General features: G+C 38.0%; 1 pseudogene; it reads right to left on the reverse strand.

Annotated features, from left to right (window-relative positions):
- Window positions 1-14895: 14895 nt before the first annotated feature.
- On the reverse strand, window positions 14896-17847 carry LOC124966045 (6-phosphogluconate dehydrogenase, decarboxylating-like; annotated as a pseudogene).
- Window positions 17848-25122: the final 7275 nt, after the last annotated feature.

Here is a 25122-nt window from a genome sequence, read left to right on the forward strand (position 1 = left end):
CTTCCTTCTGTCTCTTGTTCCTGTTCTCTTCCTAGATAGACCTCAAAAACTAGAACTTCTCTTCCCCAACTTAAGTCATAGAAAATAGAACCCTTTATTCCCCAAAGCCAGCCATAAATATCATTAAAAAGATCACTTTAAAGTGCCCCTACTTTCTATGTAAAAGCTGGCCATAAAGGAATTCTCTCACCTATATTATTTGATTGTGGGTCATAAGATGCCCATTCCAGACAAGGTCCCTTCCTGTACCTAAGAGAAAGGAGTTCTACATAGCCATACCATAAAGAGGCTGAACAGACAGTCCTTACTGGTCCCCCTGACACCCCTGGCCCAATCCAGTCTGTTGATGTTTGTTCATACCAATTTTGGCCAATCGTATTTTTCCATGGCTATCCATGTTTTATCAAACCTGAGCATAAAAATGGATGGTTCACCTGGAATCTTAGGATATTCCTTCTGAGGGTCCTGTGCCACATGAAGCAATGTTCTTATTATCCTGTACTTTGTCATAAGGATGTCATCCAAGATCCTTATGATGGGGAAGAAAGGGATTACCCCCTTCTGCTCCTACACAGGAACCACCCCAACACTAACATTGGCCTGGAGGCTTAATGAGCACAATGGTCACGATCATTGCTCTTCTTCCCGCTCCTCTTAGAAGTAAGGACAATGAAGTCAAGTGAAAGATTTAAGAAATGACATCCTGGTTAGAAAAACAGACCAAAAAAAGAATTAAGTTTCATAGTGGACTCTGCACCCTTACCTCCAGGTGAGTTCAAATGTCATGGACCTCTTTCAGTTGTAGATGACTGTGCATTTAGTCAGGGCATGGTGCTTCAGGGGCACAAGGGGAAGCAAGCAGGAACAATATCACAGAAATGGATTAATCAAAAGAGTGGGAGCAATATTTACTGAATTTTTGGAGAGTAGAAACAATGATGAAAGAAGGTGTCCAGAGGTCTTTCTGAAGGCTATGTGTCTAGACCCTGATATAGTTTGGATTTGTAATGTCCCCCAAAGGCCTATGCGTCAAAGACCTGGTCCTCAGCTTGGTTCTTTGAGGAGGTGGTGAAAAATTTTAAGAGAGAGCCTTAGTCAGAGGTCTTCCACCTAGTCAGGTCATTGGCAGCACACCTTGAAGGGAACAGTGGGTGCCTTGCCTCTTCTCTTTCTCCCATCCGGGTCATTGAGTGAGTGGATTTGCTCCACAACACATGCCTACCCATGGTATACCGCCTTGCCACAGACCCCAAAGCAACAAAGTCCACTGATCTAGATTGAAACCTGTAAAACTGTGAGCTGAAATAAACCTTTCTATTTTTAATTTGACTCCCTCAGGTACTCATTATAGTAACAGAAAGCTGATCAACATAGAACTCCCTCTCAGGTGTCTGTTTTTTGGGAGAAAAAAGATTTACTATAATATGTATTGATATTGACTGATCTTTAATATCAACAACATTCCCTATGTGACTTATTTAAATATGAATTTGTTTAACCTAAGTCATGTGGAACCTGAAAATGAGCTGTAATACATCAATTTGTTTTCAACTCACAACTTCCTGCCTGAGAATATAATCTTGGCAGTGACTATAGGGTCTTAATAATCTTGCTATCATTGATATTCTTGCTATCTTGACAGTGACGTGAGATCCTTGTTATCAAGGATAGCAAAATGATAGTATAAATGACTCAGGGATAGGTACCAGAAATTCTGTTTCTCTTTTTATATTTTTTTCCTTGGAGAGTATCTTGATATCCAGCGTGTCTTAGTTTCCTCTAATGGAGGTAGATACACTCCTACCATCTTTCTATCATTGTACATTACCATGATCAAAATTCCAAGGTAACTGTCATTATTTTCCTCATCTTTCAAAGGAGAGAAGTGAGCAATAGTGGGGTCATTGTGTCCAAAAATAGAAAAATCAGGGTATTATGAAAGGTCATTACTGTCTTATTATTGCATCTTCCAATCAGAAAGTCAGAAGAACACCATGATAAAAGAAGTTACCTTTGGAATCATATAGAACTTGGCATCACAAAGTCTCTAGCATATTAAGTCTATTTATTTATTTCCTTATATTTATTTATTTATTTTGGTCTCAGGGATTGAACAGAGGAGTACTTAACCACTGAACCACACACTTTTAATTTTTTTTTTTTTTAATTTTGAGACAAGTTCTCATTAAGTTGCTTAGAGCCTTGCTAAGTTGCTGAGGCTGGCTTTGAACTTGAAATCTTCCTGTCTCAGCCTCTGTAGCTACTGGGTTTAAAGACCTGCACCACCATGTCTTGCTTGAGTTCTTAAAAAAAAAAAAATCGCAACACTGCTATTTTCTATTAATCAAATAATATATGTAAGGGGAATACTTTATTATTTTTCAGTCACTGTAATATATGCGTGTTTTCCAAAAGTTTCCAAGAGCTAATTTGAAATAAACAGTTGGAGAAAAAAATTAAAATTTTGTAGCTATTTTCTTATTCTATTAACACTACTCAGACAGAAATGATCACCTTCCATTCAACTAACTGTGCACTTGCAAAGCTTTTTGTCCTCATAGACATGGTAGACAGAAAATTTTACTGGTAAAATAAAGCCTCTAGCTGTCTTCTCTGCTTACCAATGTTTTTATCACTAGCCATTTCAAAGGAAATCTGTACAGTGGCTAAGAAAATGCCTGTTGGGAAGCCAGAGGCAAAAATCACTTCTCCTTAAAATGAGAAAATATGTGAAAAGTACAACACTTAAAATTATAAATTAAAATGTTTTTGGCAAGTCTGGAAGTAAGGTAGCAAAGTTGTATTTCTGACATTGAGTGCATAATATTTACCTCGAGTTATGGGTATCGAAAGTAAGCAAAGCAGATGATAATGGAAATTTGTTGAGAAGAAGTAATGTATAAAATAAAACCAGATAAACTCTATTGATATTCACAAGGTCCTGTTTAAATATTATTCATATATTTTCTAATGTTTTCTTCTTTACATTTTTATGAGGAAAGTTCATACATTGTTACTGGATTCCTGAGCCAGATGCCTGACTTTGGTAATCCCAAGGGACCAGAGTTGGCCACCCACTGCCTTTATGGTCTAATCAGAGAGTCAAGTAGAAATGAAACAGGAAAGGCATTTACTTTCATGATGGCCATAAAGGTAAAACAATGAGTTTTGAGACCTCCAAAGAAAACTGTCTTTGAGGTAACTCAAAGGTTATGTGTGGGAGAAGAAACTATGCATAGTCAACCAGTCTTCGTTAAATTCTGGTTCATTGCTATCTCAGGTCTGTGGGGTCTTTCCAGGGGGCAAGACTGCTAGCAAGGTTCACTAGAACTTGAGATAAGCAGGTAGAGAGAAATGATTTAGAGAAAGAGCAGGTCAGAGTAGCAAAATGTCATTATTTGGTGCAATGACTGTGTCCTCCTGCAGTGTAATGACTGTCGATTTCTACACATTGCTCTGGTGGTGTGGAACAGAACACTGTAAAATCCAGTAATTGATAATCTGTTATGATGTTTCTGTAAATCTTGGAGATATATTAGTTACTGTTATCTTTATGTAATCTACCTTGAAGAGGGAGGAGGAACACTAGGTAAATTTAGGACTTGCATTACCGATTTTAGACTGTTGCTCTTAAAAATGGGCATGTCCATGCACAAAGTTGAGCAGGAATCTGACCCAAAGTTTAAGGTTGCGAAGGAGACATGCATGCAATATGAAGGCAAGGATGCCAGTCTTTTGTCCTGTTTTAGTTGCCCATTGGACATCTGAAGGCCCAAGTGAAGAGTCAGCGTTTTCAGGAAACATTGTCCTTAAGTTCCTTTTACAGTATCATACCCATTTTACAGAAGAGGGAACTAAAGAGTGTAAAGGATCACTAATTTGTACAAGTGACATGACACTGAACAGAAACAAGGTTCAAACTCAGTCTCACCTCACAGCCTATGCAATTACATACTACACCACAATACCTCTCAGATAAGAGACTTTGGAATCATACTTTAATTTCATATCCATAATTATCTTATAAATATGTATGGTCTATATTAACATGCAGTGGGTGTAATTGTCCCCATTAAGGCTATAAGGAAGCAACAGTTTGGAGCTACTGACATTCTCAAGTGACACAGCTATTACATGTCAGTAAATATGCTGACCAAGGAGGTAATATTTTTTCACTAATATGGATTATTCTGAATAACTGCACTTTGGGTTGTTGTTAGGAAACAACAACCTCTGAAATTCATGCTATGAAAACCTATTTCTAATCATTCATAGCAGGCTGGTAAGTAACATGTTTATACTAGCAGGAAGTTTAATCCCTCATGGTTTCCAATTACTTTAACAATTTCAATGATTTTTCTAAAGAACCTTCTATGGTATATTCATTTTCTTTCAAAGAAACCTCTCGTATGATTAGTGCTTTGTCCCCAAATGACAACTTGCAAATGAGGCATTTCCCTTTAAAATGTTTTCAACTTAGGAAAATAATTTATCCAAGCAGGGGACCCTCCTCACTGACCCCAACACATGGGAAGGAGAGAGCCTTTATCACCAAGCTATACTTTCTGCATTTCAAAGAAATACCACCAGGAAAATTAGCATTACAAAATTTATACTTGCAACAGAGGGAAGAAATGTCATTATTTTAAAGCTTTAGTATTTGGTTAGAGGGAGTAATCACAAGTGATACAATTCCTCTGGCATTTATATCCCCTGGACTTATAAGCTGATGCTGAATTAAAAATTATATTCCTGTTATTTATTGAGTCTTAACTTTAGTGAAAATGTTTGATCGTCAGGTGACAGGCATTGGTGATGAAATTAAAGCATTCTTAATACCAGGCTAATTGAATATCACATTCGAAATGAACTTGGACCAACACAACTCGTTTTGGTTGTGGAAATATGTACATCACCTCTGACATCTAGAAGAGAAATTTCACTTTTTAGAAACTGGGTTTTGTTTTCATTTTCTTTCCTGAAATACATAGAGTCTATATGTAAAATCACTCTGCATTATGCAATTTGGGGTCTTGTTTTATTTTTTTAATATCTAAAATTTCAGTAAACATCCCTACTTTGTTGCTGAAGTCTCTCATAGAAGTAGTACTAGGGTAGATTTTGAGGTTGAAGTGTGAGCAAGACAGCCGCTTTGGCCTAATGGAAGCCCCAGACTATTTCTTCTAGTAATTCAGCCTCTTGGTGACAAATGATCAGCTAGTTGATGATGTTCCTGTCAACAAGTTTTACTCTACAGTCAAGTTCAGTTGGTGATTCTTCCTCAAACCTGCTTCTACAAGAAGTTTAATTGCCATCTCTGTTTACAGATACTATCTTCCTATTTCTATAAGAAGATGAATCCCAAACAAATCCTGTCTCTTAGAAGGAACTTTGATCCAGAAAGTCTGGGGACCTTCTAGTTTCAAACATCATTTATGCTTACCTGGTTATGCCACAACTACATGCTTGTCCCCAAGTGCTATGACATGCACAGTAGAACTGGTTTAGCATCTGTAGACAAAAAAAAAAAAAAAATTCCTTCCTTTCTTATATTTTCATAGGTTTAAATTTATAATTTTCTAAGAAATGATCTTGAATTTGGAATAATTATACTTTGAGGACTGCTGTTGGGGCCTTCTTTCATATCAATTTAAAATTTTAAAAAGTTCCATTGATCTCAGTTAATTGCTTGATTTTGTTTGTGTACTATTGTTTATGTTTCCAAAATGTATAATGTCAGGGCATAGAACATGATACTCCAAAGTACGTCACCTTGGCATGCTGTGCACTTTGTAGACTGGAAGGACCTCAGAAGCAACGTGCCCTTGCCTTTCTTCTGCCCTCCTGTCTCCTGCCCTTCTTTCTTCCATGAATTAAATCATAGCAGTCAGTTTTCTTCTTCCCCAAGGCAGGTTGTAGAAATCAGAACTTCTCCATCCCTGAGCAGTTCCTCAAACCTATAAAGGTCGAGCTCTCTCTCTTCTCCCTTGAAGACCCTCATTCCAGAGAGGTTCTGCCCCATACCTGGGAGAAAGAAATGCTACACAAAGAGACCAAAAGAAATCTGAACAGACATGCCTTGCTGGGTTTCTTCCACAGTTCCTTCCAGTAAATCACACACGTTTGTCCAACCACATTTCAACATAGTTGACTGACTCTTCTTTGCCTAACCTAATCATAAAAATAAATATCTTTCCTTGAGTCTTTGCATCTTAAGTTCTCAAGACTCTGTGTCACATAAAATTTTGACTAAATAAATTCGTATTCTTTTCTCCTGTTAACCTGTCTTTGGTTATAGAAAAGATGGTCGCATCCCCTGTGCTGGGGATGAAAAGATTCTACAATACTTACCCCTACAATACTTATCAATTCACACACCCAGATTAAAAAAATAAATCAAATTTTAAAAAGTCTTTAAATAACAGGAGAAATTGGAGGGTGATCTTGACTTCTGTTACCTGTAAATAAAGCCTGCAGACCCACCCAATTGTGTCATTCCTGTGATCTTCTGAGAAAATGATGTGGCAGACCTGCTCTTTTAAGTCACAGAGTCATCAGGCAAAGCCAAGTACAGTGATCTATTTAATTTGTCACTTTAAAGAATAAATTCATGTGATTTTATAAAGCTGCTGGCAAGAGTCTGATCTCTTGATATAGGTATGGAGACAGCCTTAGAATTACTTAAGGTTGCAGATGTGTAGGGTGTAATTCCTTAATAGTCTTAATACCATTCCAGCTGAAAGCAGGACCTTGATTTCTGACTGGTTAAGTGTCCTTGTCAGCTGATGTACAGAGATATTTGTATCACAGGCTGTTATCCTTTAATTTTAAAATATCAAGTAGTCACTCATATAGGTGTTTCATTTGTATTATTTATTTGTACATCCTCCAAGTTATTGCATGGTAGCTGAACATAACCTAATTATCAGAAGTAGGAGAAGAGACTGGAAATCAATTGCAAAAAGCAAAAAAGTAAGAAAAAAGGAAAGTAAAAACAAGAGAATGCTATAGAATTAAATTCCACAATTAAAAATTTTGTAATTTAAAGCGAATGACTATTATTAAAACCCCCAAACTGGATACAATCTTTAAAATATGAGAATCTTCAGCTGGACATGATTTCCAGGAGAGGAGAAATACAGAGAATCAAAACAAGTGTAATTACTCTACATATCTTTATGTGTGTATGTATAAGGTAAGATGCAAACAGATATATACAGTAGATATACACAATATATGCATATTACAGTATGCAGTTCAGATTACAAAGCTTTTCTGGGAGGTTTAATTTTATTTTATCATAATTTCACAAATAAGCTTGTTGAAAATATGGAAGAATGGGCATGAACTATTTTGTTACTAATTTGACATTTTATAAACACATGCTGAGTGCAGAGAGCTAAAGGTCAGAGTCCACTTTTGCTAGAAACAAGAAGAGATTAAAGAGTTGAAATCTATACTGGAGTCAAAAATGTGTTCAAACGTTCCCCACAGTATCTGTGAACATCTTAGCATCGTATAAATGCTGACTGCATCTCCAAATGCTGTCGATTTTTCTCTTAAAAATAGATTTGAATTCGTTTACCACAGGGCACAGAGGAAAGGAGAATGAATCAGGAAGATCTCAAAGTGAAGATTCTTAGACACAAGAGACAGAAGACAAGCAGGAGGTAAAATGTAATTTTGAGGGGAAAAATCATAAGATAAGATTGAATTTTTCGGTATAATTTTTCTGCAAATGCAATTTGTAACAAGCTATATTGTCTGTAAAAGAATCCCTACTGCACTTCTAATGTGCTTTTTTAGTATCTAAAACATAAAAGCACATCAGAATACTTCATGTGCAAACCATGGCATTAAACAGATTAGAAAAACTAAATGTCATACTGTAACATGGTCGGTTCTTGTGCAGTTAATTTAGTAGAAAGGCAGAGAATCGCTGCAGGAGACACTTTCTCTAGTTATGCACCCTGCAGCTAAAATACCTTGTATACCTTTTTATTTTTTGAAGGAACAATAACTTTGCTGAAGTGATAAATTTAAAGCTTGTGTGGTTTTAGGATGGCACCTCAGCCAAATTACTCCTGAATTGGATTGTGTATTGAACGACATGCATGTTAGAAGGTACCAGTCCCACATCTCTCTGTCTCCTTCTACCTTAACCCCTTCTTTATTAAGCTTACTGCCCATTATCAGTTCCAATGAAATTAATATTCTGAATTAAATTGCCTTATCACTGACCTCCTGCTCTACTTGGTGCATCTTTTTTTTAATGACTTAACTGTCTATATTAATTACATGTCTCATCATGTACAATTGTTGCAAAATAGAAAAATCAAAGTTCCTTTAAATCTTTTTTTCTTAAAAAATATGCTTTCAACTTCTTGTCTTTTAAAACATATTTATGAGCACATATTCAAGGTGTCTGATGTGATGATTTGCTGTGCTTTTACATTATAGACTGAAAACCAGTCAAATTAATTCCCACGCTCATTACCATTCTTAGTCACTGGATGTGTGTGGAGGGGTGGTGGTGAGGGTATTTAAAATCTGCTCTCATCAAATTTTAAGCAAACAATACATATTATTATTTAAATTCAGTGTGCTCTATATCACATTCCCAGAAAAATAATTATAACTCAAAGTTTTTACCCTTTGGTCAATATATCCCTAGTCACTATACCCCCACCCTTGGCAAACATCATTCTGCTCTGTTTCTATGCTCAGTATATCTTTTTAAGGTTTTTGGTTTGCACACAGGCTTATGGCTAAGGCACCACAAAAAAGAGAGTATTTTTCTACCCTCACTTAAAAAATAATACATTGAGACTTGACATTATCTGGCCACCAGGTCAGGAAAGTTAAATTGGGCATCATGTATTCTCCAGTGATCTTAAAGCAGAGTCCATCACTCCTGTTAATTAGAGCTTTTCATGTGGATTCTGACTGAAATCACCTTGGTTGCTTTCTCTAGCTCTCACCTGATTCTAATTAGTCCCCTTGGAACATTAACCCAGCTACCTCCTCCCAACCCCATCTCTACCTCATGATTCATCTCATTAGAAAAACTGATAAGTGGGCTCCTAATATCTGCTAGGTAAGATGTACAATGGTGAGTTCCACCACTAAGCAGTTTGCTAATGATAAAGGATGGCCTTCCTTATGGCAAGCATTACAGAGTATCATTGCCTAATGCCCTTTAACTTGGGTAATTAAACACATCAACAGTAGAGATAATTTTTTCACAGTGGGGGTTAAGGAGAAACTGAAACAAAAAAATATACCTTGCCCTGGCAGAGCTGACATTTCTATAAAGCATTTAAGCTGACTTAATGAAGGTGCTTTCCATATTGGCGACTAAGCAGTAAGTACTCCGGAAGTCTCCTGAATTCACAGAAAATGCACTTACAGAAACTCTTAAACTTGAGCAACAACATGTGGAAAGCAGACAAACGACTATTCCAAAGATGCCCCTACTCTAATCTCTGGAACATTGTCAGAGGGACTTGGCAGATGCGATTAAGGTTTTAGACTTTGAGATGGGGAGATTATCTTGCATTTTATGGTGGAGCCAAATGTAATCAGAAGAATCCTTAAAGTCTGTGGCCAGAAAGAGACATTATAACATAAAAATGGTCAGAGAGATACAGAGTTTCTGGCTTTGGAGCTGAAGGACAGGAGCCAAGAAAGGCAGTGGCAGGGAAGTCGGAAACATTTTCTGCAGGAGCCTCCAAAAGAACATAGCCCTGCCAACACCCTGAGACTCTGTTGGGATCCTGAAATACAGAACCATAAGATTAAAATTTGTGTTGTTTTAAGCCACCAGGATTTAATAATCTATTTTAGTAGCCACAGGAAACTAGCACTAATAGAGAATTAAGAGAAAAGCACCCTCTGTTGAAGAAGGGAGAGGGGCAAGTTCAAGGGTATTTTCATGGTTCACTACATAAGAGACCCTAGACAGTTATTTGTTGAGTGGTTAGATATTTATTGATAATCTACTAAGTATCAGTGACTTCCTATAGCTACTGTAAGCATTTGTTGATATATTGATTATTGATGAGAAAATAAAATGCCATTCAGGCAAATTACTGACTTAGGCCATATAGCTATATGAAAGAAATTAACAATTCAAATCAGAGGTTATTTAAATACTAAAGCCTGTAGCTACGAAAGATATTCTTAATTTGTTTAAATTTCAAATAGCCTCCTAAATAGATCTCTTAAAATTTTCATCCTAATTAGATGTGCTCCCTTTAGTTTCTTAAAAGTGATAGCCAAAGCTTCCCCATCCGAAGTAGAGGGAAAGAATGGGAATAATATAGATAAGATACACAGAGTTGTCCAATAGGTATAACAGATAAAAGAAGATGTATTTGTTAATAAGAATGAATATCTACTTGTTCTACTTATCTGTCACAGATCTGAGAACTTTGACTACTTCAACATGCTATTCTTCTACATCACCATGAAAGGTGTTATTGGTAGCCTTACGTTGGATAAGTGGGAGATCAAGGAACAATGAAGTAACTTGTCATGTCATGTTTTAGGAATACCATGAATGGGACATAAATCCATGAAATCTGAAACCACAGGTTACATACTTCAGTCCTTTGAAAAGGCTTTACCCAAAGAGGTTCTGCCACAGGGCTTCTTGCCAGGATTCTTGTCCTTCTTTATAAAAGATTCCTTTGACAATCTAATGAAAACTGTGAATCAACTTCCTTGCAGAAGCATATTGTGAACTTGTAAGCTTTTTTAGAGTATATTTTGGGAACCAGAGCCATATGATTAAGGATAACCACTCTAGATACATACATGGTAGAAAAAGATTACAGTTCCCAGATGCAGGATCATAATAAAATTATTTTTCTAATTTAATTTTGGTTTTATAGTAAGACTCATGACTTATCACACAATTATGTGTTTCATTTTTTTCCTTCTCTCATTTACTTCTTGACCTTTACAACAAAGTCACACTAATGATTTTCCTGTCGATTGAAATGCTAAATTTTGAAAAGTGTGTTAGTTTTTCATCACTGTGACAAAAATAACTTGAGAAACACAACTTAGTGGAGGAAAGGTTTATTTTGGCTCATAGTTTCAGAGATTCCAGTCCATTGTCAACTGGCTCCATTGCTATTGGCCTGTAGTGAGGCAGAGATTCATAGCCGAGAGGGTATGGTAGAGCAAAGCAACTTCATGAAAACCAGAAAGCAGAGAGACAAGCAAAGTCACAGCAGGAGACCTGATGTAACATTTCAGACCGAGTGTCTCACTCTCCTCAACTGGGTCACACCACCAAGTTTTTACTACCTCCAAATAATGTCATAAAATTATAAATCTTTTAGTGAATTAATCCACTGATGAGATCAGACCCCCTCATGATTCAGTCACTTGTTGCCTTGGGTACCAAGCCTTTAACAGATAAGCATCTGTGGTTCATTATAGATTCAAATTATAATATTCTGCCCCTGGATTCCAAAGTTTTGAGTCCATCTCGTAATGAAAAATGCATTTAATTTATCTCGATATGTCACAATAGTCTTTACTGATTCCAAGATTAATCAAAAACCTATGTTCAAAGTCTCCTCTGAGACTCAATGGAAACTCTTAGCTATGAGCCCTGGTTAACAAACAAGAACAGCAAAGCCAAAAACAAATTACATACTTCCACATACAATGATGGGACAGGCATGAGACAAACATTACTAATCCAAAAGGGAGGAATGGGGTCATAGAGAGATAGGACCAAAGCAAGACCGAAACCCAACAGGGAAGACAAGAAATCCTGTAGTCCATGTCCAGGCTCCAGGATACATGGTTGCACAATGTGGGTCCCAAAGGGCTGAGGCAGCTCTGCCCCGATGGTCTTGCCAGTTGCATCCCACTTGGCTTCTCTCTTGGACTGTTCCTACTTTCTACCTTCAACTTTCCTTGGCAGATGTTCCACATTCCTGACATCACCAATTTCCTGGACTTTTCATCGTAGCTTTGGCTTCACTCTCACAGCTGCATTCATCCCCCTTAAATATCAATCCCCCTTAAATATAATTAGAAAAACTGACTAACACAGAAAATTGGTACTGTGAATGCAGTAGACATGTGATGGTGAGTCTGGATTGTCAACTTGATTGGGATGAGGTGGAACCAAAAGCAGAACAAGAACTTTGCAGCCAAAGGAAGCTCAATGCTTGAGCAGGTGTAGAGTCTATGGTTGCTGCCATCAACTGTGGACATCAGAGTCCAGATTCTTCAGTCTTCCAACGTGGACTCTCACCACTGATTCTTCAGGGACCTTCCAGGCCTTCAGTCCTGGACTGAGGATGTATCATTGGTCTTCTTGTTCTGAGACTTCTGGCTCCTTTTGACCAAGCAACTATTGGTTCCTCCAGCTCTCCATTGTACAGACAGTCATTGTAGGGATATTTAGCTTTTGATCACATGTGCCAATCTAATCAATGTCTTTTTTATAATCATAATAGGGACATCCTGATGGTTCTGTTTCTCTAGAGGACACAAACATACTTAAGTACAAAAGGATTCTATGCACCTAAATATTTTATTGGAACAATAAGGAAAATTAAAGGGCATAAATGTACTCTAAATCTCAGAGCTTATTTTTACCTTCAATTCAGTAGCATAAACTAAAAGGAGCTGATTATACTATTGTGATGTTAAGGAATTTTGAAACATTATTAATTGCTGAGAATCAGTGATCCACCAGACAGGCTCCTTAGCTACTTGGTTAAAATAAGAGGTTGTTTCAGAGGCTTTAGTAATATTTCTGATAACATATTTGAATATATATGTCACTTTGAAGTTGATGGCAGGGGTCTTGCCATTTTTCAATATTCTTTCATCCAACAGCCACAAATGAAAACCCTCTTTCCTTCCATGTGTGGATAAGTGTCATGTTTCCAAATGGATCCTAGGTTATGAAAAATGAAAATCCAGATTTGCATGACAAGTGATTTCAAATATAATATTGAACATGAAATGACAAATTGATTCCCTGCCTCTCTCTCCCTCCACCCCTGTTCTTTTACTTACATAACAACATAGTATATAATTACAACTCTTTAATTCTGGTTTCTAATAATATTTGATAAAAGAGAAACCTTGTTAGAGATTACTGCCCCTATGAACAAAGATACTACTTATTCCCTAAAGGGTCATGCTCATCTTTATAATTGTGAAACAGAAAAAGGATTCTCAAATTCTAACTTTAATAAGAAATTGGGGAGAGATAGCAAAGATGTTCCAGGAAGAGGCCTTTGTAAATATATAAAGAAGGAATTCATGTGGTTTTGAATGTAACAGAAATAACAGAATTTTAAAATTTAGAAAAAAGTTGCTTCTTGTTATCATGTGAACATAGTAAGTGTTCCAGTATCAATTTTTATCAGTGGTTAGTACAGGATGAACACTGAAGTGAAGTATAAAATACATTTTTTTTGTCAGGATAGTTATTATTAAAGAATTTGCATTTGTGTCATGTCTAGATTACCGGGCATGAACATTTTACTTATTCACAAAAGAAGAAAATAAATAGAATGAGTTTCTTCATAGGCCATCACAGTGGGGACTATATTTACCCAAAACATTGTGTGTCATACATCCATAACTTGAAAATTCTATTTTGGAAACAATTGCATTAGACATTCCAAATACAATGAAAAAGATTAGATATATTATCTGCAAGAGAAAGTATAGTCTCTGGGTTGTGGAAGGTTTTGCATTTCTCTGTGCCCTTCTTTGTTTACTTACTAGTTTGCTTAATTTATACATCCTTAAGGGAAATTAGCTTTTACTGTCCTCATAGCATGTAAAGAGAAAAAAAAAAAAAAACTACAAGTGTTGATTCTCATATAGTAAATTTATGCATAAATCCCTGAATTAGGATTAAAATAATGTTGTTTTCTAAAAACCTCATAGGGACCATTCATAGGTATTTTCAAGGATTGGGGCATCAGGGTAGATAATTCCATGTAGATTTTTATTAAAAAATGCAGAACAGATGGAAGAATAAATGCTGGCTGGAGATTGCTGATCCCTGATCTTCATGACTGTGAGCATCAGACAATAGGATATTATGCTCTAAACATGATATAAAGTTTTTCAAAGATGGAAAGCAATTTAAGGATAAGTACATTTTTGTTATTTTTAATTAATGAATTTACTTTTTTTTCCAAGTGCAATTCTCTAAAAAGTTTATTATGGAGCATGTGACAGGCAAGAAGGCACAAAAAGAATTCTGCAATAACATCCACGTACCTGTTGCTCAAGGCAAGAAGAAAAGGCCACAGGTGCACTGAAGACCCTGCCCTCCTCCCTCTACACTTGATCGTCACCCTTGATTTGGTGTTTCTTGTATTATTCTGGAGTCTTTTATTTTTAAGAGAAGAAAGAGGAAAAATTAACAAGGCTATAAGGAAAAAATCGATCCAAATGTAACAAAATCACTGCAAAACTTTCTGCCAAATAGGTAACGGCTCAGGGGGCCACTGTGAGGCTGAGAGTGAGAAAAAGCATGAATGCCAGCAGCTCCTAATGAGTGGAAAACAGAAAAGTCCACCGCAGGGCACAGAGGTCAGAGCAAACCCCACAGGGCCTCCCCTCGGGATGCCAAGAGCTGTGCCTCACCCAACCCAGGGCACAGCTGGCAAGAGCTACTTCAAGGAGAGGTTCACACCGCCACAAGTGTGACCAGCTCCTGGGCAGTCCCAAGAGCAAGGGCAGAGGGCACAGTGGCTCTCAGAATTACTTTACAAATAAACCCTGTGACTTTTTCAGGAGTTGTTTAAACACTGGGCTGAAAGTCTGAGCAGAGAAGAGGGCGAAGGGCCAGGTGAGGAGTGCCGGGTGGCTCCTGGAATGTCCTGGAGCACAGAATCAGGAGATGAGCCGACCGTTAGGCACACTGCCACCGTGGCCCGTTCAGTTGGTGTGGATAAACGGTCCCGGTGTGTCTAAGAGTTCATAGGCATGAAACCCAAAGTAATCCGCTGAGCCTGGACGAGGTTGGCTGGCAGCATGTCGTGTCTGTATCCATCGCAGAAGGAGAGGGCAGCAGTGAAACAGGGCACGGGAATGCTCACCTGGACTTCGGTGCTGACCGCCCGCTGCCAGGAGTCTGGCAGTTTTCAACAACCGACTTAACGAAGTCATCCAGCAGCAAGTTCTGAAGCTCTGGGTTTCAATCAAAGGCATCTTTTATCTTTCCCAAGAATCCATTCCTGATGATGCAGCCACCTATCCACATCAGGGCAATGCCACCATAATTGAGGGTCCAGCCAAATTCAGTGGCTGCCTGTCTGAGTGGCATAAAGCCTTGCACATAGGAGATGATCCTGGATGCGTACAGGGCCTTTCAAATGTCCTCCAGGGATGACTTCTTATCACCTGCAAACTGGGCCTTCAGGGGACCCTTCAGCTTTTGGCTCTCTTGAATCCTTTCATCCTTCAGAGACGATAGGCACTGGGCAAAGACGGCTTCTCCCATGAGGATGACTGGAATGCCATACTCTAGGGCTGAGATGGCCGTCCACTTCCCGGTGCCCTTCTGCCCTACACTGTCCCTGATTTTTGCCATCAGTATCTTGGAACTTGAGAATATTGGCAGTGAGTTCAATCAGGAATGAGTCCAGCTCTGTCTTGTTCCATTCCTCAAATGCCTGGGTCATCTCCTCATGCCCCATGCCCAGGACATCTTTCAGCAAGTGGTAGGCCTCGCAGATCAGCTGCATGTCCCCATACTCTATGGGGTCTTCACAAAGTGTCCAGCTCCTTCCTCCCCCACCCAGTCGCAGCAGGGTTCTCCAGTTCCTTCTTTTGCAGCCATGTCTTGAGAGATCGTCTTGATGTGCGGCCATGCTTCTTTGTTCCCTCCTGGCATAAGTGAGGGGCCATTGAAAGGAGCAGACTTGGATGTCTAACGAATAAATGATAAGCCCCTAGTGGACAGCAAGCCAAAAAGACATCAGTGCCACAGGAGCTCTGCACCAAGGAGATAAGACACCATCTGGACCAAAATTGGAAACAAGCCAAGAAAAAGGGTATATAAACTCCCCTCTCAGATAGCTCCTCACTCAGCCCAGATCTCCTGACGAATCCACATCAGCCAGGTTCTCGAGCCCCATTGAGCATCCATCCGTCAAGGCGGCCGAGACTCCGCTGCTCTGACAGCTTTACGACCCGCGGAGCCCGAGGTCCTGGATTCCCAGACCATCGACTGGAGGGAGTTCTGAGACCAGCCGTCGTCTTCTCTCCAAGATAACATCGCATTCGGGGTCGTTGGAACCGAAAAGGCAGAGAGGATTCGAACTATTTGATTGAGGTGTGTTTATTTGCCATTCGATTTGATTGATGTGTGATATTAGAAAAATTAAGGTTTGTGTTATCCCGAGTCAATTTGTTTGGAACCAAATTCTAGTCACTCGCCTCTGCCGCTGGCGACAGCCATACCAGGCCTCTTCCTCACCACCGCTCACTCCACTCCGCACAAACAGAAATCCCTCGGCCTTGGCGGTCTCAACATCTTCTTGTGGTATCCTGATACTCAGAATTTCCTCCATGATGTCACCAGCATCTAGCAATGGTACCCGTTTTTCAATGAAATCGTCCTTGGCCTAGCCAACCTTCACCAGTTGGATGATGCGATGGGGCTTCTTCAACTTGGAGACTATCTCTTTCAACGACCGACCCCCCCACGGCTTTGGTTCCCTTGGCCTCGTTGGCCAAGAAATCATCAACTTTGGAGACTGTCTCGTTAAAAGAACAGACCACAGATGCCTCTCTCCCAATCCCTGCTTGAATGCATTCAGTCCCAGGGCTGTGAAGGTCCTAAGCATATTGCTTATGGATCCTTAAAAAAAGAACTTGGAGGATTCAACAGAGTTAAAAGGATTGTGGGTTGGACAAATTATACTCACTTTAGACAATTCACATATAGTCTGTGTTATCTTTTGATGGCCACGGGGGTGTTGATATTGTTTGGTGGCAACGATTTACCAGGACTCAAGTGGAACAACAGGGGGGTGTTTAGCAAACCCTCTAACTATTGGCTTTGCAGCTGAGACATGGTTAATCTCCCAGCAGCACAACCAGAGCTGCCCTAAGGTGGTTTGTGGGATATCAACACCTATTATATATTCAGGAATGAGGGCTGTGAACATTAGGTAGGAGGTTGGTGGCAGGTGTCCAAGCCGCACAGTCACTGTTAGGATTCAGACTCTCCCTGTTTCCTCTGCCCCCCAAATTCATCAACAGCAGAAAATCTGCCTGAGAATTTGTCAGGATTACCACACATCAATGTTCATTCAGCTCCTGTGTCCACCAGTGCTGTTATTCTGACTTTCTTTTGAAGACTAAAGTATGCCTCCAGTCCAAAGACACACTCAGACCCTAAATCTTGACCTTTACTCTAGTTGCCCCCACATCCAATGACTCAAAAACTCCTTAGGGGGAGCCTCAGGATCTGCTTCTATTCCATCTTGAAAAAGGAGAGGCTTGTCTCTGTCTCCTTCTGAAGACATTATACATTTCTGATTGTCTTTTGTTTCCTTACTGAAAAGTAATGGCTAAAGCCTCTTGTCTTTCAGCCATTGCTTCCATAACAGTCCCAGGGTGGCATAAGGTTTTTACCTATTTTCCTTTCATCTACTCCTGCTGCAATTAAAATATACCCACATCTATCTACGGGAGACTTGGAGAAGTCCTTCCAGGTTGGGCTAGGTTTCATGGACTCCTGCTTTCTGCCACAACCTACCTGTCTCCCCTAGATCTGCCTTTTGTTGCACTGCTTGCCAGAGGGAATTTCCTGATCCTGCTAAGTGCAACAGTCATTCAGTCTCAGGTTTACACATACCCCAACCATACTGTTTATTAATCCCAAAGAAAGATCTTGGAGGACTCGAGAGAGGTGTGGGACATTTTATTACTCACACATGGGTGGCGGCAGGCTAGGATACAGTGGAGAGCTGCATTGTGACCATAAGCAGAGGGGATATGTAGGATAGACTGCACACACCTTGCACAGGTGAATTTCCTCAGATGTTTTATAAGTACATTCTTTTACTTTGCAACCAGGGCCACCCTGCTTAGATTCTCTTCTAAAGATTGGAGATAAGGTAAGTGGCCAGCCTCCCATCTCTATTTTTCTTACTCTTTAGAGATCTCCTTACTTCATTACAAGCTTTTCTAGTCACTGATTAGCTTATCCCAACAGAATAAGATAGTGAGTTTGAGGGAAATTCTTGGTGGAAGATGTGCTTGAAAATCTGATCATAGGCTAGTCTGATAGGACAAGGACTTCTTGATGAAATATACTGGGAGGAAGTGAAATCAATTCTAAGCTTATTCTGGAAGATTGTAGGAAATTCAGAAACACGAAATTCCTCCTGACACAAAGGAAACAGATCAACTTAATGAAAATAAAGATTTGATTTATATTGCATGTGCTTTAGGAGAAGCATGGTAGGTCCAGAAAATACCTTATGGAGAATCATCTGAGTTTATTTAAACTGAAGAGGACAGTATCTTAAAAAAGAAGAGATGTCACTCTCCTAAAGTTGATATTATCTTTCCTGGCTGTTTAAATGCAGTTTCACATCACATCTGGGACAAAAACAGTCTTATTTCTGAAGGTTGATAAATATTCACCTGTGGGAGGCTTTGAAGTTTCATTTTCTCACCTACTGTTCTAAAGATCTCTCCCTCTCTCTTCCTTTTCTTTCTACGTTTATCCTGATGCTCATTATTTCAGGAAAAGAAGCCTAACTCCATTATATGGCTCAGCGAGATCCATTTCCCACTGAATTTTCAGTGATGCAAGTCTACATCATTACCTACTTGCCATATTGGACAACCTTACAAGATGCTAGACAGATTCCTCAGTAAAGATGAGGAATTGGAAAATTTCTCAGATAATGAGGAAAAATTGCTCTCCAACTTAGAACTAGACAAATGGGTAATGATTATGGGTGGAAGTGGAAAGAATCTGACCTCTATAATATAAAATGAGATTTCAAGGCCACCAAGAGCATTGCCTAGACTCACACACTGTCCATGTAACTTTTAGCATTAATTTTATGACCCCTGTTTTTTCATCAATACAATGAAGATAATAATGGTATCTAATCATGGCACTATAACAGGATTAAATTAGCTAACTCATAGAAAGTTTTTGATCCTGTGCCACAGTTAGTTCTATTTAATGTTTTGCTTTATATGGCTTATATTGAAGAACCATAAAATGTAGTAGCTTAGTACAATAATTTTTTTATCACTCTAAAAAGTTCTGAACAATCTTTGTGCTCAACTGGGATTGTTTATTTGGGATCTCCCTTGTAATTGGAGTTGGTTGACACCTCTAGACACAACCGCCTAAAGGGTTGCTTGGTTTTCAACACCAGGGGCATCTTTCCTTATATACTGGGTTGCTTGGTGTCAATTCAGGGATCAGCTCCTGCTGTCAACCTAAGTGTCCACAACTAGCCTCTTTGTGTCTTGGGTTACTCATTGCATGGCTGGTAGCTTTGTAGAGGGAAAATCACAAGTTTGACCGAAACAGAAGCTACTCATTTGTTTTAAAGACATAACCTCAGGTTTCCCAAACATCATGTTTGCAGCTTTCTACTGAATAAGTACATTATTAAAACTAACTGGTCCACATTCAGTGATACATATACACACACACATATATATATATATAAAAGATATATATATATATATATATTCAGTGATACATATATATATCTGTGGAAAAGATATATATATATATCTTTTCTCTCTCTCTCTTTATATATATATAAAGAGAGAGAGAGAGAGAGAGAGAGAGAGGAGAATTAGACTCTATGGCTTGATATGAAGAGCAAATGAAAATAGAGGAAACAAAAATATTGATAGCTGTCTTTTGATGTTTAACAATTAATTGAAACAAAATAACTTCCTGTTAAGAATAACCAATAGAGAATAGAATACATTTAACAAAACCATGTTCTATTCCTATATAAATATGCCACAGGGAATGTTATCTCTATGTGTATATATATAACGTTTGATAATAAATAAATGAATAAATAAATGAATAAATAAATAAATAAATGAAAATAAGAGGAAGATCTGCAGAGTAGAGGAAAGAGAACAGGCAGAGGAAGGAGAGACGAAAAAGTGGAGGGAATGGAAAATGGGGACTGAAATCAAATTCCATGCCTGTATGGTTTGTCAAAACAAACCTACTACATATAATCAAAACTGATAAATTCAAATTCAAAAGAAGTGACAACTCTTTTCTTTCTTTTCCTCGGTGGTTTTGCTTGTTTTGATCAAAAACTTTACTTTCAATTGTCCTCTCATAGATTCTCACTGCACTGCACATTGATTTCATGTCCCTGCAAAATTCGCTTTCACCACCAGAGAGGGAAGGGAAAAGGGTTGGCTGAGCTGACAGTCTCACAAGCCCTCTGGGGAACTGTGCAGAGGGCATCAATAAATAGAAGAGAAAGGCAGCCCTATGAGTTCTGGCCATTCCGTGCAGAGTCAACCTTCAACCAGCCTAGCAGGCTTTTAGTTTGATTAATACTTTAATTTTGCAGCAAAGAAATTACAAATTGAAAATATCTACTAGGTCATCTAGCTTGGCACTTCCACATTACAATATGCATTGTGACATATAATTATCATCTGTGAGAGGAAAGGTAGAAAATTTGACCTCTCCCATTCACCATGACATGTCGCAATTTTCCTTGGTCAGTGAAGTCATAACTAATGAGGTCTTTTAGATTTCTTATTCACTTTCCCCCCATGAATTTCCCACAATTCCTGGCTGTTTCATTTACAGAGAAAGAATGAGTCTCAAAGTGGAAGTTACACAAAGTCTCACTCTGGCACCTTTCTGTAACACAGGTCTACTCTCTTAGTGACCTTCATCATAATGATTCCTCTAGACCCTGTGTTTCTCCAAATTCAGTTTTCATGTTCTGATGTTCATTTTTCTCTCAACCCAGATATCTGGTGTTGAGATATTTAATCAGGTCTGGTCTGGAGATAAATAACCAGGTTTATTTTCCATCCCAGAAGTTATTGTAATGGCATGTAAAATACCTTTTTTTAAAAAATGTTAGTCTCACTGAACATATGGTATATACTGGCATGTGTAAGACATAGAGAAACCATCTAAAGAAACAATGATGAGGTCTTTTTTTTAATATTAGTCATTTTTTTTGCACATATACAACTAGCATTTGCGTTTTGTCTTCCTTCTCCTGAGAAGTGTTTCCTTCATGGTTGATGGTCATCATTCTAGTGTCAGTTGAAATATTACTTCTTTAGAGTTCAGCTTAGCTCTAATAGTGTCCATTCTCAATACAGGACCTTGGTTCATTCTTCACAGTTGCATGTCATCATTGAGCCATTACGTTTATTTTTTTGAATTATATTTTATCATTTCAGTCTCCAAGTAGGAGATGCACTCCAAAAAGTTGGCATCCTTCCTGCGATTTTTTTTACTACCAGTTGTTAAGTCTGTAATCAATACAACTTGAGACATATATAAAGCATTTATGAATGAATACATAAAATAACATAGTTTGAGATAGCAAAAGCTATGAGACACCGTTTATCCGTTTGGATCCATACCCATGACTTTGGGTAGGGGCCATGGGGAGACCAGGAGCACCCACATGCTACTTTTGTAGAGTGAATTTTACCTCCCTCAAATTATTTGAATTTCTTATCTCTAGTACCTAAGAATGTGAACTTATTTGGAAATAGGGCTATTGTAGGTGAAACTAATTGAGATGAAGCAGCGATGAAATAAGGTAGGCCCCTAATCCATAGAACCAATGTTCTTATAAAAGAATAATGTGAATGCATACACACAGAGAAAAAAATGTCATGGAAAAACAAAGATAATGCAGCTGCACACTCAGAATGCCAGGCCCTTCTGGTGACACCAGAATCTAAGGAAAAGGTATTGGACAGATTCCCCCCAAGAGGCCCACCCTAGAGATCCTGACTGTGCTGACACCTTGACTTTGGATTTCCAGATTCCAGAATTGAGAGACAATAAATTTATGTTGTCTTAAACCACCCAGTTTGTTGTACTATTATCCCTCAGTGTCCATAGGGGATTGGCTCCAGAATCTCTTGCCGATACCAAAATCCACAGATCAGTCCCCTATATAAAATGGCATAGTATTTGCATAGAACTGTGCACATCTTCTCCTATAAATCCCACTTAAATCATCTTCTCCAGAATACAATGTAGATACTATGTAAATAGCTTTTATATTCTATTGTTTAAGGAATAATGATAATACAAAATTTATACATATTCAGTATTTTTTTTTAGAATATTTTTGATCTGTGGTTAATAGAATCCACAGATGCAGAGCACACAGATGTGGAGGGCTGGTTGTACTTTATTACAGCAATCCTAGGAGGCTAATACAACCAGGAAGACAGCTGCTGGAATAAGTTCCCAGGCAAATGTATCTCTAAGCCAGGCATGGTTTTGTATGCCTGTAATCCCAGTGGCTCCAGAGACTGAGTCAGGAGGATTGTGAGTTCAAAGTCGGCCTCAGAAACTTAGGAGGTCCTAAACAACTCAGCAAGACCTGTCTCTAAATAAAATACATATTTTTAAAAGGACTAGGGGTGTGCTCAGTGGTTAAGTGCCTCTGGATTCAATCCTTGGCAAAAAGAAAAAAATAATAAAAAAGGAAAAAAAGTATCTCTAACCTCTCAATTTAATTCCATTACTCTTCCTCACACCCTGATCATTTAAAAAATTCCTATTTCTTACTATGTGTAACTTCAGACATTAGACAGTTATGCACCTTAGTTTTTTCCTACCATACATTTAATTGTTGTTATTACCATAAATCAATCTCTCAAGTCTTTAAAACATTTCTATTGCCAGTGGCACAGTGTTTTTGTATTGCAGGGGAGTAGTGATTAATTGCCCCCAATATGAAAATGTCACTAAGCTTCATTCTCTGATATATTTAGACAGATATGACTATCTCTGTGCTATATATCATAAAGCCTACCTGAAAAAGATACATAGCACATTTCTTTTTCTTTTACATTATTTAATCTTACTAGTTTCGGGGGTGTTAGCCCTTTTCCTCATAGAGTTCAATTGAAAGACAGTGTGATTTGTAATGTATTTATCTTTGTAGGGACACAAATTTTCCTTCAATAGTGTTACTTGTTGATTTGTTATCTGTAATTCTCCAAGGCTATTGGAGAAGGTAGTTGAGGATCTTTTTTTTAATAGGTTTGCATAATGCCTCACTTGAATTTATTTCACAACCACTAGTGTCACTTAGAAATTGCCATAAGATAATTCTTTATTGCTCTTCCCACTGAAAAAATTAGTTAGCTTCCTATTTTATGCTGATTTATCCTGGAAGTTAGGCCAACTCTGCTCATAGTTATGTTCCCCTTCTGAAAATGTGGCATGGCTACTAAATGCTTTCAGAGGACAGCTGGTCAGCAACAAGTGATTTAAGGTGCCAGGGTCTGAACCCATGCCCAGAAGCCTTTATGAAGACAGACATGAGGCATCATTGATAGTAACTTCACTGTTTAATCAGGAAAGGAGACAATAAATGAACAATTGCTATCATGTGAAATTTCATAGCAAAAATATTCATAAAGAAACAAATACAAAACAGAACACCTAATGTTTACTTGTTCAAAGAAGATTTGTTTGAGTAAAGAATATTTAAGCTAAGAACTCATGGTAAGTAAGTGTTAATCAGGTAACAGAATTCTCATAACTTGTGTGATGACACCTGCTTTACTTTTTATTTTCATTTTCAGATGAGGAAACACAGAGATGTGATATAAATTTTGTAAGACAGTGGCAGAAGTGGAATCCTTACCAGTAACTGCAAGTCGTGATCTTGGCCATACCACCACCAACAGGAGCTTCCTACAACCCAAAATGCTCTGTCTCTGTTTTTACTAAAAGTTCATATCAAATTGCATAATTAGCAAAACTTTATTTGATCACCAAGTTCCCCAAATTATACTCCTGTGAAGTTCACATTTCATTCTAATTAATATTATTTAAAATAACAAATTACAATTGTATATATTTGGAATGCGATGTGGTGCTTTACATTTATGTTATACAATGTGGCATGATTAAATCAAGCTGATTAACATAACCATCACCTCATTTACCTCTCATTTTTAATGATGAGACATTTGAAATTTACTCTTAGATATTTTGAAATATATAATACATTATTGTTGACTATAATCACCCTGCTGTACAATAGATTTCAAAACTTATTTCTCCTTTCTGAAACTTTGTTCTGTTTGATTGATAACTCCCTATTTTTTCCTTCACTACACCTCCACATCTGATAACTATCATTTCCTCTACCCACTCTGCTTCTATGAGTTGAACCTTTTTAAATTCCACATATAAATGCAGTATTTGTCTTTTTTCACCTAGCATAATGATCTCCAGGTTCATTCATTCCTGTGTATATATGTGTATATAATATGCACATAAACATGCATACACACATAAATTTAAAGCAAATTTATTTTATGAGAAATGGATGATATCTTGCACATAATCTAGAAAACTATGGACATATTCTAGCACTTAACCAATGAATTGGGTAATTGAAGACTCTTCCTTAATTCATTTTCTATTGAGTCCTCGAACCCTTAGAATGTTGTATCATGACTCAGTGTCTCTCTCTAGAGTCTTATTCTAGTTACACCCCCATAGTTTTTCCACTGATGGAGATGGAGGAAAGAAATTGAGAGAGAGAGAAAGAGAGAGAGAGAGAGAGTTTGGGAGCTCAACATCCAAAAAGATCAAAATTTGCTCACACTTGTGTCACCCAAAGTGTCTGACACAAAATTTGAATGTAGACTCTTTGGTATTAAGACCGTTACTTATAGATTATTAACATTAAACTAAGGAGCTAAATATGGATATAACTCAACCAGGTGGTGAGGTGGTAAATTTTGTGTAGATTTTTTCCAGACTTTCTTTCCAAAATATGAACAATACAGTAGTATTCAGAAAATGTTCACTACTATTTGTGGCCAAAGAAAATGTGGCTGGAAGGTGCCATATATGTTTTA

The sequence above is a fragment of the Sciurus carolinensis genome, chromosome 16, assembly GCF_902686445.1.
Source record: "Sciurus carolinensis chromosome 16, mSciCar1.2, whole genome shotgun sequence".
In the NCBI taxonomy this organism is placed as follows: Eukaryota; Metazoa; Chordata; class Mammalia; order Rodentia; family Sciuridae; genus Sciurus; species Sciurus carolinensis.